Genomic DNA, 17,830 nt, shown 5'->3' with positions numbered 1-17,830 from the left:
GTGAAATCTTCTCCAGGTGCTAGCAGTGATCTAATTGAGGACACCGCAGTTCATAGTGCACCTCAAACTGAGTTGCCAGTGGGCACTGCAGCTTCAATGACCTGCGGTAACCTCAATGACATGGGACATAGGATTTATCACATGGATTATCCTCTCGTCGGACAGGTGAGGAATATTGTTTGTTTTTGTTTTTAATTTTAACCTAATAAATGGGAAAGAGAGTCTATGACATTATTTAAATTAAAGGACTTTATTTCGGGTGGGTTTGATTTACAATATGACTATGTGGTTGTTAGTGGGGACGTCTTCTAGACTCTGCTTCATTACTATCCCCAGTGCTTGATGTCAGCGACCATAAAACAGTTGACATTAAACCCAACCTTATTACCCTACTTGCCTCCGCACCAGGGCAAGTGGGAAGAGCGAGACTAAGCACCAAAATTGTCTCATCTTATTTATGCGCCATTTCTAGGGCTGATGTTATTAGCCTGGGGGATGGGGGGGAGGCAATATCCATGGCCCTTTCACTGGCTATTAATATCAGCCCACAGCTGCCTGTCTAGCCTTTGCTGGTTAGAAATTGTAGGGGGACCCTACGTCAATTGTTTTTTTTTTGGCATCCCCCTGTAAACTTACCAGTAAACGCTAAGCAAATAGCTGAGAACTGTTATTAATCCCTTTTACGCCTGAGGGTGGTTTGCACATTATTGACCAGACCAATTTTTACAATTCTGACCACTGTCACTTTATGAGGTAATAACTCTGGAACGCTTCAATGGATCCCGGTGTTTTTGAGATGTTTTTTTCAATACATACTGTACTCCATGATAGTGGTAAAATTTATTTGATATGACTTGCGTTTGTGAAAGAAAAAAGGAAATTTTGCGAAAATTTTGCAATTTTCCAACTTTGAATTTTCATGCCCTTAAATTACAGAGATATGGCACACAAACAAAATGCTTAGTAACATTTCCCACATGTCTACTTTACATCAGCACAATTTTGGAACCAAATTTTTTTTTTTGTTAGGAAGTTACAAGGGTATGTTTCCACGGTCAGGAAACGCTGCGTGTTTCACGCTGCGTACATCCGCAGCGTCAAACCCGCAGAGTCCAGATGTAACAGCATAGTGGAGGGGATTTCATTCCATCAATCTCATCTCCACTATGCGTTCACAGATGCAGGTGGCAGACCTGCGTATCTGCACGTGGCGTGTCTTTCCAGACCGCAGCATGTCTATTTACGATGCGGGGACGCTCCGTCCCCGCAACATAAGTTTCCCATAGACAATCATTAGATGTGGTAAAACCGCATCTAATGATTAGTCACACGCGTAATAACTGCATAAACGCAGCTTATTACACATGTGCACTAATTTAAATAAGGTCTTACCTTCTCCCACCGCCGTAAGTCCCCGTCCACTGCAGTTCTCATGATAACTTAGCTTACCGCGAGAGCTGCGATGCACTTGACTGGGGGTTATCTCCGGTTACGCTAGGCTAGCTCTCATGGTCAGCTGACCGTGAGAACTACAGTGAAGGTGACTGCTGGAGATCTCCAGTGGTCATCTACAAGCTCGGCTACCTCTGGATGTCATGCATCCAGATGTAGCAGAGCTCGACTCGTCATGGGACAATCGTTATTAAGGACTACATCGGAACAGGAAGTATTTGTGTTTTATTTATTTTTTTCTTAAGGAGATCTATGGCTTCGGGAAATTAGGCGTATAATAAAATGGCAAAACTGCGTTGTGTTTAATTTCATTAAAATACTTTTCTGGCTGTGTATTTTGTTAACCCTTTACATACTATAGGATTAGTAATAGATAGGCGTCTTATTGACGCCTCACCATTACTAACCGGGCTTGATGTCACTTTACAATGAAAGGTGACATTAACCCCTTATTACCCCATATGCCACTGCTTCATGGCAGTGGGAAGAGAGAGGCTAAGTGCCGCTTACAGATGCGCCATTTCTGTGGCGGCTGTGTGCTGGTGTTTGTAGCCGGGGGTGGGCAATATCCATAGGGGGACCCCACATCTTTTTTTTGGGGGGGTCCCCCTATTTTAATAGCCAGTAAAGGCTAAATATACAGCTGCGGGCTGATATTCATAGCCTGGGAAGATCCATGGGTATTAACCAGGGCTGTGGAGTCGGTAAGCCAAACCTGCGACTCCGACTCCTCAATTTCCCTTACACCGACTCCGACTCCAACTCCACGACTCCCACACATATTGCTTATATTTAAGTGAAAAATGTATTGTAGTACAATGTGAACCTCAGACATTTAATCATTTTTATGATCCAATAATCAAGATATTTAGATAGAACAGAATATATATTGGTGTACTACCCGGTTTTCATTCTTTTTGGTACAGATACGATATGGATAGACAGATATGGATAAATGGATAGATAGAGCAGATTTCTAATCTGCTTTTGCTATTAAAAACATTATCTATGAGCTCAAAAACCTTTCAGGTGACGCAGTTTTTTAAAAAGATGATCAGCTTTTGCAGCTGAAAAACGTATCCTCAAAAAACACAGGAAAAACGCTGTGTGTGAATGTAGCCTTAGATCAGGAATATAACAGCCATTTATAGGACATTTCATAACTTTCCCAAACTCCTATGAAAAAATATTCAGCACATCCTGCATTGAATTACTGTACCCAATTTATTATATATTTTAGGAGTCGGTCCATTTTATACCGACTCCAACTCCACCAAAATGAGCACCGACTCCGACTCCACGACTCCGACTCCACAGCCCTGGTATTAACCCCTTCCCAGGCTAAAAACATCGGCCCCCAGTCACTGGCTTTCCCTCTCTGGAGCAAAGAAATGCGCGTGAGCCCATGCCATTTTTTTAAAAATTATTTTTTTAAAAAAAGGAAAGGACATTGCATATTAGGCCGGGGTCAGACATGCGAGAAACTCGCACGAGTCTTGCATGTCAATACCTGGCACTGCCGCCGGCACTTGGACAGGAGCGTGTGGCTGCATGAAATTTCTATGCATCTGAACGCTCCGGTCCCGAGTGCCGTCTATCTACCTATCTATCTGTTTGTGTAAACATTCTTCAATGGAGTATGTAAAAGAAGAGGTTGGACAAGGAAATTACATCACAATTCTTTTTTTTTTTGTTAAATAATATATCTTTATTTAGCTTACAAAAAAAAAAGCATACAAATCCTCATGAAAAAAATGCATCAAAAACGCATGTAAAAAACGCAGGTGACGCGTCAGTGACCTCTGATACAGATTTCACCTGCGTCAAATCCTGAGCAAACACTGAGCAAATCCCGACCGTGGAAACATACCCTAAGGATTAAAAGTTGACCAGCGATTTCTCATTTTTACACCACCATTTTTTAGTTTTTTTTTTGGACCACATCACATTTGAAGTCATTTTGAGGGGTCTATATGAGAGAAGATACCCAAAAGTGACACTGATCTAAAAACTGCACCCCTGAAGGTACTCAAAACCACATTCAAGAAGTTTATTAACCCTTTAAGTTCTTCACAGGAATTTTTGGAATATGGAAAAAGAAAATGGACATTTAACATTTTTTTCACAAAAAAATTTACTTCAGATCCTATTTTTTTATTTTGACATGGGTAACAGGAAAAAATGGCCCCAAAAATTTGTTGTGTAATTTCTCCTGAGCATGCCGATACACCATATGAGGGAGAAAACCACTGTTTGGGCGCATGGCAGAGCTCGGAAGGGAAGGGGCGCCATTTGACTTTTTGAATGCAATATTTGCTGGAACAATTGGCGGATGCCATGTCACATTTGGAAAGCCTCTGATGTGCCTAAACAGTGAAAATTCACAAGTGACCCCCAGTTTGGAAACTGGACCCCCAGGGAACTGATCTAGATGTGTGGTGAGCACATTGAACCCTCAAGTGCTTCACAGAAGTTTATAACGTTGAGCAGTAAAAATAAAAAAAAATAAATAAAAAATTTTTCCACACAAATGTTTTTAGCACAAAATATTGCATTTTCATAAGAGTAACAGGAGAAATTGCACCATACAATATGTTGTGCAATTACTCCTCAGTACGGCGATACCCAATATGAGGAAGAAAAATACTTTTTGGGCGCACGGTAGGGCTCGGAAAGGAAGGAGCGTCATTTGACCTTTTGAATGTAAAATTTCCTGGAATCATTAGTGGATGTCATGTCTCATTTGGAAAGCCCCCGATGTGCCTAAACAGTGGAAACCACAATTGAGCCCATTTTGGAAACTAGACCCCTCAAGGAATGTATTTAGATGCATGGTGAGCACCTTGAACGCTCAGGTGCTTCACAGAATTTTATAACGTTGAGCCATGAAAATAACAGTCACATTTTCCTCACAAAAATGTTAATTTATTCCCAAATTTTGCACTTTCATAAGGGTAACAGGAGAAATTGCACCATAAAATTTGTTGCGCAATTTCTCCTGAGTACGCCGATACCCCATATGTGGGGGAATACTACTTTTGAGGCACAGTGCAAAGATGAAAAAGGGAAGAGGCGCCATATTGGAGTTCAGATTTTGCAGGAATGGTTTGAGGGTGCCATGTCACTTTGGCTGAGCCCCTGAGATGCCAGAACAGAAACCCTCTATATCTGAACTCATTTACACTCCCCAATTAATTAATCTAGGGGTGCAGTTATCATATTGACACCACATGTGCCTCACAGAGTTTTATACCACTGAGCAGTGAAGAAAGAATAAATTAAAATTTTACCGCTAAAATGTTGTTTTAGCCCCAAGTTTTTAATTTTTCTGAGGGCTAAAAAGAATTTTTTTTTTTTTTTTTTTTTAACACAAACTGAGGTCCATTTTTCCAATACCCTACATGTAGATCGGGAAATATTTTCAGGCACAGTGCAAAGTGCATCAGATTTTACTGTTATGGTTTACAGGTACCATGACCCACTGGGAGAGCCCATGAGGTGCCAAAACAGCAGAACTCCCCATAAGTGACCCCATTTTACAAACTACAACTCTCAATGAATTCATCTAGGGGTGCAGTGATCATACTGACACCATGGGTGTTTCACACAATTTTATACCATTGGGTAGTGAAGACAAAATAAACTACATTTTTACCACCAAAAGTTTTGTTTTAGACCCAGATTTTACATTTTCACACAAGAAGTGGATAAAAGTGGCACCAAATTTGTCCCACAATTTCTACTGAATGTGGCAACACCCCATATGTGACTGTACAGTACTACTTAGGCTGGTTTCACATTAGCGTTTTTTAGCGCAGTGCGCCCCTATGTTTAACATGGCGGGCGCATGGTCTAGCATTTGCACGCGTTCATATGCGTTTTCATGCGCATGAGTTTTTTTGTAGTATGCGCCTAGGCGCACCCGACGCAACTTGTTGATTTTTGGGTCCGTCCAATGACGTAAAAAACACATGCGCACACTTGCGCATGGAATGTGACAAAATAACACATTGCAGTCTATGGGAACGCAGGTGTGCGCATTTCCATGCGCACGCCTGCGTTTTAAATCGCACGCGTTTTAAGAGTTAACATGACTAGAAACTGGTTAAAACGCATGCGCCTAAAAAACGCAAACGCATGCAAAACGCTGTAAGAGAATGGTCAGCCATAATATACTGAGCGGCCATGTTGTCTCTAGCAGCCATTTGGTTGAAAGTAAGAGAAGATTCAACTTTTACAAAAGAGCTAATAAAATGTACTAAATGGAGGATGGAAAATGAGATCATGTCTCCTACCAACTTCAGTAGATGTGCATAGAGGAAGATTGGTTCAATAGGGGAATAGGGTCACCAAATATATGGTCAATATGCTTATACGTGATAGTGTGGTAGCGAAAAGTAAAGTAATTAGAATGTCAGGATGTAAGAATTTATGAACATAGATTGGAGACAATGATAAGATTTTAGGACAGTAGCCATAGATACCAATGACTTATGGGTTTTAGTGTTGCTTGGAGAAATGTTAATTAATATCTTCGTATTATGTCATTATATTCTCTTTTCTAAACCACGTTTCTGTAGATTACCATGAAAACTCCTTAGAATTATAATGTTAACGCCCTCTGCGGCAAAATGCAGCTTTCTTTGTTCTCATAATGTACAAGAAGCTCCTGTTGCTTGTTGCCATTCCATCGCCATCATGCCACTGTGCCTCACCATGGCCAGGGCACAGAGCCTTATCACCGCTAGACCTCCTAGCAAATCTCTGCCTGTCTGAATTCCTGTTTTTGCCCGCATATTCCGACTCCTCTGTTATTCTGTATCTGTTTTGCAGTGTATCTCCGAATAAACTTCAACCTCAGCTTCGAGAAGAATTGTCTGCAGTTTTATCCGGCTCTTCCAACTCTCCCGATAAGAACATTTTCTTACAAACGCATGATGCGTTTTTTTGCATGCGTTTCTATTGCGCATGAAGCGCAGCGCTAAAAAACCCTAATGTGAAACTAGCCTTAGCCATACGGAGAGACTGAGTCTGGAGGAACGGAGCGCTATTTGTCTCCTGGAGCGCAGAAGCAGTTACGGACTACATATACAGAGCCCCTAATTCCTAAAAGAGCAGAATCCCCCCTCAAGTGACCCCATTTGGGAAACTATACCCTTTGGGGAAATTTTTCTACAGGTGTAGTGATGATTTTGACTCCATGGGTATTTCCCAAAGACAAGCTGCAATGAATGTTGCCAAGTGAAAATTGCAAACTGCTACTGCAGTTACCAGTACAGTGCAGTCACCAGTACGCTATGCCTAATACGTGCTTCTGGAGACATGCACCTGTAAGTTAGGAGGGCTCTCATCGCTTCAGAAATGCCAAACGTCGACGCAATACGTGGTTTAGGTACAATGTGGGGCTAAGACGTAAGGGGGTATTTGGATTTTGAGCGCAGAATTTGATGAATTTCTTTTGAGGGGCGAGGAGCGATTTTGCTTTTCCAGAGGCATATACCAGTAACATGGAAAGCCCCTATATTTCCATTAACAGATGACAGACCTGAGTGAGGGCTTTTTTTTGTTTTATGTGGATTGAGTTGAAGCTTTTATGGGGACATTTTCCAGAATGTTTGGGATCACATTTATCCGGCGCTCGGCGTTGAGCACTTACTTTAGGGCTTCCATCTAAATCTCCAAATGATGTGATTCAGATGAAACCCCTAAGGGAGCCATTCACTATAATGAGAGTCAGTGATAAGCTGTCATAAAGGAGCGCTAAGGAAGCAACCCAGGGCAGACAAGGATGTCAGGTCTCCACCGCAGCTCCAGCCGAAAACCTCCAATGGAGGATGTTACATCCACCTGATGAAGATGGATCCTCCGTCGAAAAGCGTTGTGGTTTAAACCCATCTCTTGTCTGAGTCTCTTTCCTGTGCTCCTAAGACCGTTTTCCATTTTCTCATTCACTATAATGAGGCAGCCGACTTACTCTGGACTCCGTCTGGCCTCTGTTAAGCGGTATCTTTCTTTTCAGGTGTGGCCGAAGGTACTTTTATGTAATCCTAAAAAGACGGACACAGCCGGATCACAGGCCAGACAGCGTCCACTGTGTCTCCATCTGCCTCATTATAGGGAATCTTCTGCTGGGGGTTCCGTCTGATTCACATATTTCAGAGATTTACACGGAAACCCCGATGTAAGCACTCAGCGCAGAGCGCGGCATAAGTGTGCGCTGATGCATAATGAAAAAAATCAACAGCAGGTGAAGAATGGATTTTATTTTTTTTTTTACACCGCTCCTCGTGTGGTATAAGCGATTAGGTGACTTTATTCTTCGGGTCGATGCGATTACAGCGATACCAGATTTATATTGTTTTTATGTTTGGACACACTTTTAAAAGATGCTTTTTACTGCAAAAAATAGTTTTTACATCACCATATTTTGAGAGCTATAATTTTTCCAGAGTCGTGTTATGGCTTGTTTTTTGCGGGAGAAGTTGACGTTTTTATTGGCACCATTTTTGGTCACATGACATTTTTTGATTGCTTTCTATTCCGAATTTTAGGAGGCAGAATGAACAAAACACAGCAATTCAGGAAATTCTTCATTTGGAGGGATGGGGGGGGGTTATGCTGTTTCCGTATGTGGTAAAATTGGTAAGGCAGTTTTATTCTTCGGGTCAGTACAATTACAGCGATACCTCATTTATATTTTGGCACTTTTACACAATAAAAACTATGTTAAAGAAAAAAATAACTATTTTGCATCGCTATATTCTGAGAGCAATAACTTTTTTATTTTTCCGCTGATGGAACTGTGTATCGGCTTGTTTTTTGCGGGACAAGATGACGCTTTCAAGTGGTACCATGTTTATTTATATCTGTCTTTCTGATCGCATTTTATTCCACTTTTTGTTCAGCAGTATGATGAAGCATTTTTTTGCTTTGTTTTTTATAGTGTTCACTAAAGGGGTTAACTGGTAGGACAGTTTTATAGATCAGGTTGTTGCGGTATGTGTACTTTTACTGTTTATTTTTTTTATTAAAATATTATTTATTTAGAGATGCATTATCTTTTGATTTTTTTTGATTTTTTTAAAATATTTTTACAATTATTTAAAAAAATTTTTTTTTACTTTTTTCTACCTTTTTTGCTTTGTCCCACATTTGGGGGTAAAAGTGCCGGGAGCGAACTGTGACCGCTCAAGGCTCTTAATGCCGGGTGTCAACTGTCAGAGTCAGCTGACACCCGGCGGCGATCGCCCGCACACACCCCATGTGCGCGGACGTAAAAATCTGTCCCCAGTCAAAGTAGGCCCAGGGCACATGGACGGATTATTACGTCTGATGTCAGAAAGGGATTAATTGCCTGGAAACATTTAGGGCTAATGGCCCCTTTCCCTGGCATTTAATATTAGTCAGTGGTCGGCTTTCCCTCTGCTGGTTCTGAAAAGTCGGTGGGAGCCCATGCAGTTTTTATCTTCATTTTACAATGTACACTGCGAGTGCTGACTATAACGCCTTCAATGTCGCCTGGTCATGCTGATCTCAGGGACACCAGGTGACAATGATGTGATCAGCACCAGGCAACAACGCAAATTGTGCCGGATTTTGTCAGGCGCCGATACCTGTCATACTGATGCGGCATAGAGATGCCCCACGTACGAAACACACAGACATCTCTGTTAGGCCGGAGTCACACTAGAGAGAAATACGGAGGAGTGCTATGCGAGAGAGATAAAGATAGCAGAATAGGTGAAAATTCAATTGTCGGCATCTATAAAATCATTACAGAACCCATAAGGATATGAGATATGGTTTACATACAGTAAACCATTGCATATCTGTTAGATTTATATATGTCCCTCACTAATAAGGTTAGTAGTAGTAGAGTGTGTGTGTAAAATTTTGGAGCTGTAGATGTTAAATTAAAGGATTAATTCACTGACATCACTGAGGCTGCGTCTGACCCGCAGTGAACTGACAGTGTGGGAAAATGTTCAGAAACTTTCCCACGCTGATCAGTTCATCTCCGGTCAGGCGGGGAGGCTACGCAGGCAGCTTTTCTGTCATTCCTCCGTGGTTTACAGCCGGGGCAATCACAATTGCACTGGTCCTGGTTGTAAACCATTTAACCTTTCAGATGGATTGCGGCGTGGGACTTTACTGTACGTCGGACAGGTATGGGATATTGTTGGTTTTTTACTTTGGATTTTTTTACAGGAGAACGATGGCTTTGAATGTATTGGGAGTTACCGTATATACTCGAGTATAAGCCGACCCGAGTATAAGCCGACCCCCCTAATTTTGCCACAAAAAACTGGGAAAACTTATTGACTCGAGTATAAGCCTAGGGTGGGAAATGCTCCATAGATTATTCCCCCATATGGTGTCCCCAGAAGAAGCTCCATAGATTATCCCCCATATGCTGCCCCAGTTAGAAGCTCCTTAAGATTATTCCCCCATGTGCTGCCGCTGCTGCAGCATGTAAAATAACAAAAATGACATACTCACCTCTCCGTCGCTGGGTGTCAGATTCTCACCTGTCCTGCGTCCATGGCTGCTCACCGCTATCTGCAACGTCATCAGTCAGTGACGTTCAGACTGAAGGGGGCGCGGCGCGCACTAATCACGTCACTGCGCCCTCTGCTGTCTGAAGTCACTGACCGATGACAGACAGCAGCAAGCAGTCATGGACGCAGGACAGGTGAGTATCGCTATACTTACCCGCCCTGACGCTGTCGCCTGAACCCCAAGCTTCTCCGCGCTCTCTCTTCCTGCGTTCAGCGGTCATGTGATACCGCTCATTAAAACTCATGAATATGCGCATATTCATGAGTTTTAATGAGCGGTACCACGTGACCGCTGAAGGCAGGAACAGAGAGCGCGGAGAAGCTGGGGGCTCAAGAGACAGCGTTAGGACGGGTAAGTATGACCTGACACCCCCGCCCCCTCCGACCCCCCGGTGTATATGACTCGAATATAAGCCGAGAGGGGGACTTTCAGCCCAAAAAAACGGGCTGAAAAATAAATCTCGGCTTATATTCGAGTATATACGGTAAATAAAGATGGAAAAAATGTGTGTTTATTTCATTAAAAGTCTTTTTTCTTAATGTGTTTTTTAACCCCAATCAGACTAGTGGATTAATAATGGATAGATGTCTTACTGACACCTCTCCATTATTAGCCAGGCTTAATGTCACCTTACAATAGCAAGGTGACATTAACCCCTTATTATTCCATATGCCACCCACTACATGGCAATAGGAAGAGAGCGGGTAAGTGCTGGAATTGGCGCATCGTACAGATGTGCCTTTTCTGGGGTGGCTAGGGACAGAATTTTTTTTAGCTGGGGTGGGGCAAAAACAATGGTCCCTCTCTAGGATGTTAATTTCTGCCCTCAGTCACTGCCTTGCCCTCTCTGGCAGAGAAAATTGCACGGGAGCCCACGCCAGTTTTTTCCATGAATTAATCCTTTAATTTAACACCTACAGCTCCAAAATGTTACACACACACACTACTAACATTATTAGTGAGGGACATATAAAAAATAACGGATATGCAATGGTTTACTGTATGTAAACCATGTCTCATATGCTGTCGGTTCTGTAATGATTTTACAGATGCCGACAATTGGATTTTCAGCTATTCTGCCATCTAGCTCTGAATGAAATATATATGTTTTCAACTTTTCAAGAATATTTTAGGGTATGGACCCATTATATGTCCATTTTGCAAGCCGGCGAGAAAATCTTGCCTTACGGATGCTTAGATGCGAGAAAATCGCATCCTCGCATTGCACACGGATAACATACAGATCACTTGTTCAGGGAACAGTTCTGTGATTCTCGTCCGTGTAAAACGGACTGTAATTTTATACAGTGTGTGTGACTCCAGTCTTACTGTTTTTTTTCAGTACCTGAAATATCAGACCGTGTGAAAGATCCCTAAGATAAACGATTCCCGGCCAATTCACCTCCCCCCGCTGTTACATTTGTAATGTGCATTTTTTCATGAACTTAGCTCTTACATTGTTGACCTTGGTTCATGGGATACTGAAAAACGCAGCAAAAACCTGCTTTTTGTAAGCAGCTTCTTTACTGTCAAGAGAGCAGGTTTTTTGCCTGCAGAAAAAAAACATGTGTGAACATAGCCTAAGGCAGTGATGGCGAACCTATGGCACGCATGCCAGAGAGGGCACGCAGAGCCCTCTCAGCTGGCACACGGCCTCGCCTCACTGCTCCGAAGCTGCAGCTTCCTCCTTCCTCTCACTTATTGAGCGGCGCGGCCGCGCAGCTGAATGGTGATGTCATTCGGCCACGCCGCTCTATGTCTGAGAGGATGGAGGAAGCTGCTGGCGCGCGGAGTGGTGAGTGTGGCCCCTGGTGTATGTGTGTGTGTGGCCGTTGGTGTGTGTGGCCGCTGGTGTGTGTGTGGCCGCTGGTGTGTGATGGGGAGAGGGCTAATGATGGGGAGAGGGCCAACGTTGGGAGGGATGGGGAGAGGGCCAACGTTGGGAGGGATGGGGAGAGGGCCAACGTTGGGAGGGATGGGGAGAGGGCCAACGTTGGGAGGGATGGGGAGAGGGCCAACGTTGGGAGGGATGGGGAGAGGGCCAACGTTGGGAGGGATGGGGAGAGGGCCAACGATGGGAGGGATGGGGAGAGGGCCAACGATGGGAGTGATGGGGAGGAGGAAATGATGGGGGTGGTGGAATGGACAATTTCTACATGAAGGGGATCATGATGGGGCATATTACTATAAGGGGATCATGATGGGGCATATTTCTGCATGAAGGGGATCATGATGGGGCATATTACTATAAGAAGGGGATCATGATGGGGCATATTTCTGCATGAAGGGGATCATGATGGGGCATATTTCTGCATGAAGGGGATCATGATGGGGCATATTTCTGCATGAAGGGGATCATGATGGGGCATATTTCTGCATGAAAGGGATCATGATGGGGCATATTTCTGCATGAAAGGGATCATGATGGGGCATATTTCTGCATGAAGGGGATCATGATGGGGCATATTTCTGCATGAAGGGGATCATGATGGGGCATATTTCTGCATGAAGGGGATCATGATGGGGCATATTTCTGCATGAAGGGGATCATGATGGGGCATATTTCTACATGAAGGGGATCATGATGGGGCATATTTCTGCATGAAGGGGATCATGATGGGGCATATTTCTGCATGAAGGGGATCATGATGGGGCATATTTCTGCATGAAGGGGATCATGATGGGGCATATTTCTGCATGAAGGGGATCATGATGGGGCATATTTCTGCATGAAGGGGATCATGATGGGGCATATTTCTCCATGAAGGGGATCATGATGGGGCATATTTCTCCATGAAGGGGATCATGATGGGGCATATTTCTCCATGAAGGGGATCATGTTGGGGCATATTTCTCCATGAAGGGGATCATGTTGGGGCATATTTCTCCATGAAGGGGATCATGATGGGGCACATTTCTACATGAAGGGTATCATGATGGGACATATTTCTACATGAAGGGGATCATGATGGGGCATATTTCTACATGAAGGGGATCATGATGGGGCATATTTCTACATGAAGGGGATCATGATGGGGCATTTCTACATGAAGGGGATCATGATGGGGCATATTTCTGCATGAAGGGGATCAGGGCATATTTTTACATGAAGGGGATCATGATGGGGCATATTACTGCAAGAAGGGGACAATGATGGGGCATGTTTCTACATGAAGAGGGTCATGATGGGGCATATTTCTACATGAAGGGGATCATGATGGGGCATATTTCTGCATGAAGGGGATCATGATGGGGCATTTCTACATGAAGGGGATCATGATGGGGCATATTTCTGCATGAAGGGGATCAGGGCATATTTTTACATGAAGGGGATCATGATGGGGCATATTACTGCAAGAAGGGGACAATGATGGGGCATGTTTCTACATGAAGAGGGTCATGATGGGGCATGTTTCTGCATGAAGGGGATCATGATGGGGCATATTTCTGCATGAAGGGGACAATGATGGGGCATATTTCTGCATGAAGGGGACAATGATGGGGCATTTGGCACTTCATCATAAATAATTGGGTTTAAGGTTACAGTTTGGGCACTCGGTCTCAGAAAGGTTCACCATCACTGGCCTAAGGGTATGTGCGCAAACGGAGTACAATTTCTGCTGCTCTTGCCAGGAAAAACACGCATTTGGGTGCATTTTTTAACAGATTTGAGTGACGTTAATGTGAAAAACACAGGCCATAACGCACAGAAAGTTGACATGCAGCAGATTATTTCATGCACCAAATCTTCAAGTCAAAATTACTCAACATGTGCACGACACTGCTGGATCATGAAAGCTTCAGGTTTTGCTAGCAAATTTGCATGGTTTTTTCCACGTGCACCAAACGTGTGCACCAAATCCGCAATGTGTGCACACGTGCTATAGCTATGTTCACCGATGCATTTTTGCAACTTTTTTTATGCAAATTTTAAGCTGTGTTTTAGAGTACCACTTTTCGGAAATCTCATGCAGCACGTTTTTTTCCTGACTGATTTGGTAAACTGCTGCATGTCACTTCTTTGAGCATTTTTTCAATTCATAAAAAGTAATGAGTAAGTGGAAAAAAGCAGGTATTAGGTTTTACTGTGAAATCCTGGGAAAGTTGAAGCTTTTTTTTTTTTTTTTTTTAATCAGCATGCACCAGGAAAAAAAAAAAAAACAGCAAAACTGCTTTTTGTAAGCAGCTTCTACACGGCCAAGAGAGCAGGTTTTGCCTGCAGAAAAAAAAAGCAATGTGTGAACATAGCCTGGTCCACTCTGCAAGGAGTCGCCATTTTCTGGCACATATGCGTTATACATACTCCAGGGCCCGGCTAGTGGGGGGCTGCCTCGCTCCATACAATGGGGGGATTCATACCTGCAGCCCCTGTAACAAGGCCCAAGTGCCATGCTAGGTATATGCACAGACTGCCGGACAGGAGAGCTGTGCAGAGTGCGGCCTTGGGTATAGCGCACTGTGTGTACACTCTCTGAGGTAACATCACTCCTCGCAGCCACCCACACAGGCGGGAAGGCAGAGGGACGCAGGAAGGGCTATTGCCGCCTCTTCTCACACAGCGCTTCCCACACATCACCCCTAGCTTGTGACTCACCATGCTGCACTCAGCGGCCATTTTAGCTCCAGCGAGCCCACTGCTGGCGGCTGTGTGAGACACGCTCCGAGGACGAGGAGACTCTTCCCCCGCGGGAGAGCACTGCCGTCCGCCTAGTCAGTGCTGACGTCACCAGGGGAGGCGGAGCCTCCATCGCACGTGGCACATGCTGGCTGCAGGCAGGTGTGGGGTGTTGCTGTGAGGAGGACCTATAAGTTCTCCGTTCTGCACAGAGCAGTGGTTGTGAGGTGACGAGTGTGGAGCTGTTGAGGGGAGGGTGTCACAGGAGTCACCCAATGCAGACAGTGTGCGGTGACATGGCTGCTGCTCACAGAAACTCCACTCTAGTCTCCTGACTGAAGCGTGGCTGCTGGAGAGCGAGGAGCGTGTGCTCATAGGCGGAGTTAGGCCATGTGCACACGCTGCGGTTTTGCTTCGGTTTTGGCCCTGCAGAACTGCAGCAGTTCTGCAGACATGGTACTTTACCATGTTAGCCTATGGGTTTTCAAAACCGCAGTGCGCACGCTGCGGTTTTTTACCTGCGGAAAAGCTGCGGGGGTTTTTCTGCAGCATGTCAATTGTTTCTGCGGATTCTGCTGCGGTTTCACACCTATTCCATTGTCCAGGTGTCAAACCGCAGCAAAACCGCAGGTCACTTTACCTGTGGTTCCGCAGGAAAAAACCCGCAGGTGAATCTGCAGTGCGTGCACATACCCTTAGAATTCCAGGCCTTTATGGAGTAGGGATGAGGCAGCAATATGTCTATATTGCATTTTATATAATATATATATATATAATCAGGGCAATACTGCCCTTCCTGCGGTATGGGGCCCAGACCTTGCCCGCCCTTGTGTAATTCTGCTCACTGGACCCCAGGGTGTAATAAAGTGCTGTGTGGGGCGCACACCTCGGTGCTGGGAGCTTTCCTGGGGCTCCACGGCCCGTAGCCTGAACGGCTGCGTAGCTCCTTCTGCCTTTTCTGGCTGGCTGCCCTGGTGACGGCGCATACCGTCATAGCGTACATGCTGGCATGTAAGTGCACCACCGAAGCTGTGCCTACAGGCGACCGTCAGTGAGGCAAGTTTGAAAAAGTTTGTTTTTTTTCTTTATAAACTGAATTAAGCCGGGTTTACACTTGCGTTAGGCTGGTCTGCGTATGGCTGCGTACTTCCTCCCTTAAGCTCTGCCTACTTCCGCATGCGTCCTGCGTACCTATCGTTAACATTGTGTGTGCAGGGACATACATTGTATGCTGATGCGCCCGCATGCGTTGTTTTGATGTGCCTGCCGAACGCACAAAAATGCAACATGTTGCGTATGGCGGGCACGTCAAAACAACGCATGCGGATGCATACAAAGCATGTCCCTGCGTACCCAATGTTAAAGATAGGTGCGCAGGACGCATGCAGAAGTAGGCGGAGCTTAAGGGAGGAAGTACACAGACCAGCCAAAAGCAAGTGTGAACCTGGCCTTAAATGGGTGAGGAAGACAGTAAATGATGTGGGGTGGAGTGGGAAGACTACAAATGATGAATTGAGGGTAGGGGACATGGGACAGTAATTTAATTGATGGTGGGGGGTGGGAGAACAAATTATGAATTTTCAGGGGTGGCATGAGTAAATGATGTATTTAGATTGAGGGATGGGGGACAGTAAATGATGAATTGCGGTTGGAGACAACAAATGATGAAATGGGGTGGGGTAGCAAATAATGATTGAGGGTGTAGGGAAGTAAATGATGTATTGAATGTGGGGAGAGCAGTAGATAAAGAATAGAGGAGAATGAATAGAACTAGTAGTGGCAAGTACGGTTAATAAGGGGAAACCAGGGGAAGAGTCTTGAGGAGATCATTTGCATATTCCCAGTGCCTTCTGGGATAAGTGAAGAGTCTCCGCGAGCTCAACGATCACTGTGTTTTGGCCGTTGCAGCTGAAAAGAGGAAATCGGAGAAACCAGGGGAAGAGTCTTGAGTAGATCATTTGCATATTCCCAGTGCCTTCTGGGATAAGTGAAGAGTCTCCGCGAGCTCAACGATCACTGGGTTTTGGCCGTTGCAGCTGAAAAGAGGAAATCGGAGAAACCGCGTGCCTGTCGGCGCGTGAATTTTGGCTCATCTTTCATCTTTTTAAGAAATCTCAAGATGGAAGAGGCCAGGAGCCATTTGGTGAGCTGCATTTCTTGCTACATGTTCACAGATTTACCAGTGGAAAAGCCAAACTTCACATGCCACAAATGCAAGCTTGTGACCCTGTTGGAGGAAAAGTTGCAAAATCTCGAAGAGAGGTTAGCTACGTTGAAGATCATTAAGGAAGGTGAAGAGTTCTTGGACAGAGCAGAATTATCTCTTCATGTTACAGAAAGAGAAGAAATTCGAAGTGCACCTGAAGAAACAGAGGATTGGAGACATGTGACCCAGAGAAGCAGGAGGATCAGGAGGCAGTCAGCACCCATACTGCTCAGAAACCAGTACCAGGCTCTCACGCAGGAAAACGATGAAGAAATACATCAGGATAAGACTTTGCCAACAAACAGCAACCTTGTACGCCTTCAGAGTCCTCCTGGATGGAGAAAGAAAAATGTTGTGAAGAAGAAACGGAGAGTGGTGGTCATGGGGGATTCCCTGTTGAGAGGAACAGAGGCCGCTATCTGCAGACCGGATATAACTTCAAGAGAAATGTGCTGTCTTCCAGGTGCAAAAATTAAAGATGTGTCTGACAGGATATCAGGACTCTTCAGACCTACAGATGACTACCCATTCCTGCTACTACATGTGGGGACAAATGACACCGCAAGAAACGACCTGGAAACCATCTGCAGAGACTTTGAAGACTTAGGCAAGAAAGTGAAAGAACTGGGAGCGCAGGTGGTCTTCTCTTCCATCCTCCCAGTGGATGGCCATGGAACAAGGAGGTGGAATAAGATTCTGCAGGTGAACAACTGGCTACGTCGATGGTGCCGTCAGCAACGATTTGGATTTCTGGATCACGGAGTGAACTACTTATACGATGGACTACTTGCTAGAGATGGGGTGCACCTTACGAAGACTGGAAAGCAGGTATTTGGAAGTCGCCTTGCTACACTTGTAAGGAGAGCTTTAAACTAGAACAACATGGGAAGGGAAGCAAAAGACCAGAAAAAGCCATACACCTGACAAATGCTACTGAGAACTCTGCTATTAGAAGTGGAAAGGAAGAACAAAGACGAAAGAATCTAATTAAAAAAAAT

General features: G+C 44.5%; 1 long non-coding RNA gene across 2 annotated transcripts in view; it reads right to left on the bottom strand.

The window, feature by feature from the left end:
• Nucleotides 1-14,772, bottom strand: part of LOC141089352 (uncharacterized) — a 66,497-nt gene extending 51,725 nt beyond the window's left edge. For both annotated transcript variants that reach the window (XR_012232256.1, XR_012232255.1), the window contains exon 1: nt 14,606-14,772. This is a non-coding gene — a long non-coding RNA (uncharacterized lncRNA). The remainder of the gene's footprint in view (nt 1-14,605) is intronic.
• Between the last annotated feature and the right edge of the window lie 3,058 nt (nt 14,773-17,830).

The sequence above is a fragment of the Dendrobates tinctorius genome, unplaced genomic scaffold, assembly GCF_039654945.1.
Source record: "Dendrobates tinctorius isolate UK_male_01 unplaced genomic scaffold, ASM3965494v1 ptg000046l, whole genome shotgun sequence".
In the NCBI taxonomy this organism is placed as follows: domain Eukaryota; kingdom Metazoa; phylum Chordata; class Amphibia; order Anura; family Dendrobatidae; genus Dendrobates; species Dendrobates tinctorius.
The sequence above is the reverse complement of the archived record's forward strand: the minus strand, read 5'-3'. Positions and strand labels throughout refer to the sequence as shown.